General features: G+C 45.0%; 1 protein-coding gene across 4 annotated transcripts in view; it reads left to right on the forward strand.

Annotated features, from left to right (window-relative positions):
* smtnb (smoothelin b) overlaps positions 1 to 2,500 on the forward strand; it is a 54,799-nt gene that overhangs the window by 21,268 nt on the left and 31,031 nt on the right. The window lies entirely within an intron of this gene.

Here is a 2,500-nt window from a genome sequence, read left to right on the forward strand (position 1 = left end):
CTTTGTGGAATGGGGGGAGCAACGTACACAAAGAGGGTGGAGAGGAAGTGGGGGAGTGGTCACTCGGTGAGGGAGAGAGAGGGAGGTGGAGTACTTCTCATTCTCCTTTGGGTTTGTGGAGGGAACAGACTTCACGACAGAAAGGTAAAGTCCCCCCCCCCCCCCCCGCTCTGTCTGTCTGTCGGTCTGTCTGTCTTTCTGTCTGTCTGTCGGTATGTCTGTCTGTCTGTCTGTCGGTCTGTTTACACATAAACTTTTACAGATCTACTTTAAGATGGTGTGTGTGTGTGTGTGTTTGTGTTCTGGATAGAGAAGCATCAGTCAGGTCAGTGTGTAATGTCAACCTCTTAGAGGGACACGCCAGGAGAGGAGAGGAGCCCACACACCCAACGGGGTGATCTGGAGGGGGCCGGCTGATTGACAGGAGATGAATATTATGGTATTGCAATGGTGTCTACTGTGTATCATTTGAGTTAGGCTCCAGGTTTGGTTTTACATGTGTGAGCCTGTGAATAGCAGGAACAGTGAAGTGTGTGTGTGTGCCGCATCACTCATAGTGTCAATAAGATGAGCATGTGGCTTCATGATAATGTTGTTCTGTGTGTGTGTGTGTACATACTCCACTGTGTGAGCCAAAGTGTTTTGATGCCAGAGTGTCAGAGGCTGCTACTGCTTTTCACTCTTAATAGTGTGTGGTTGACCTCAGCGGTGCAGTCATGGAAAATGGAAAATGACATGAAAGAGGTGTGTGTGTGTGTGTGTGTGTGAGGGGGAAAAGGAGTTGTATGGTGAATTTTTATTCTTGTGCACTCTGGGAGATAATCAGGTTCTATCTAAATGTGTGTTTGCATTTGCTGTGTGAGTGTGTATGAATATGCCATGTGCATGCGTTTTTATACTTTCATATACATTCACTGCCAGGTTTATCCAGTGTGTTTTTGGAATAGAATGCCATATGGTTTATTGTGGGTGTGTGAATGGAATGTATATACCAACTCTATCATTGTGTGTGTGTGTGTGTGTGTGTGTGTGTGTGTGTTTTTCTTACAGCATGCATAGTGGCTATGTGTGGGTGGATCTCTGTGGTCAGCAGTGGCTGGCTAAAGGGTCAGCTCGGTTCAGCTTGTCAGACCTTTAATTAAGAACACACACACGCACACACACACACACCAGGACAGAGGCCAGAAGCTGCTCCTTTGGTATCCTCCATCTCTTTCCCACCTCATTTCCATATTTTTCTCTCTTTCCATCTTTCTTCATCCGTCTTTCTGTCTCTCCACCACTCTGAGCGTGTTTCCTGCTGAGGCATGTGAATGGGGTGAATGAGGATGGGTGTGTGGAGAATCACTGCAGTCATCTCTCCATCTCTCCCACAGCCTCTTTTCAGTCCCCCTCCTATACCGTGCCCTCACACAACATGTGAACACTGGCTATTTTGGCTCTGTTGTGGATTGTGGTAATGCACACAATCTCTCTCTCATGCTCTTACACACACACACACACACACACACACACACACACACACACACACACACACACACAGTTGTAAATTTGATTAGTGTTTGTTTACAGCACACTCACTTACAGTGTAGGGTGATTAGTACACACACACACACACACACACACACACACAGAGGGGGAGAGAGTTCATTTCTAGAACACAGTGGTGAGTGATTAGTTCTTGTTTGCAGGTGATTGTAGTTTGGTCTCTAATCCCTTTAGTGCCTGTAGACAAGGTCACAGCCTTTGCCTTTCCCTCTCCTCTCATAGAAACAACACACATACACACACTCACACACACACACACACACACACACATACACACAACACACACACAACCTACACTCAGCATTCAAACACAATCAGGCACATATACACACACATACACACAACGCCTTTTTTTGACCGTCTTAAACATTTACAGTCGTTACTTAAGGAGTTGAGACCTGGAAAAAAGATTTTTTCTTCTACAGAGACTTGGGCCTCTCTTCTCATGGAGAACTAGTTGGTCCTATTTAGCTTTTGTGTGTTTCCCTGTCTGCCTGCGTCTTTGTATATCTACATATCTGTGTCCTACCTTAGCCTTTATGTAGATACGTGTCCATTGTGTTTGTGAATGTGTGTCTGCGTGTAGGAATCTCTCTCTCTCTCTCTCTCTCTCTCTCTCTCTCTCTCTCTCTCTCTCTCTCTCTCTCTCTCTCTCTCTCTCTCTCTCTCTCTCTCTGTCTCTTTCTCTTTCTCCCATTCAGTTCATTTCAATTAAATGTGTTTTTTTTACATAACTGTAGGTACAGTGGTGCCAAAGCATAATAACAATAGCATATTAACTTTTAGAATCACATTGAAAAATTGAGGAAAAGAATAGTGTGAGTGACCGCTTTTATCACACTCATCATGACCTCATCGTTTCTCCTCATGGACTCTCAATAGAGACCACTAGGCTCAACTCCTTGCTTTTATCTCGCTTGGAGAGACAGTTCACACACACACACACACACAC

Source organism: Alosa pseudoharengus, unplaced genomic scaffold (assembly GCF_046254945.1).
Source record: "Alosa pseudoharengus isolate Yale_2024_CS ecotype anadromous, Long Island Sound unplaced genomic scaffold, YU_APseudo_1.1 YU_APseudo_1.1_scf_6, whole genome shotgun sequence".
In the NCBI taxonomy this organism is placed as follows: domain Eukaryota; kingdom Metazoa; phylum Chordata; class Actinopteri; order Clupeiformes; family Clupeidae; genus Alosa; species Alosa pseudoharengus.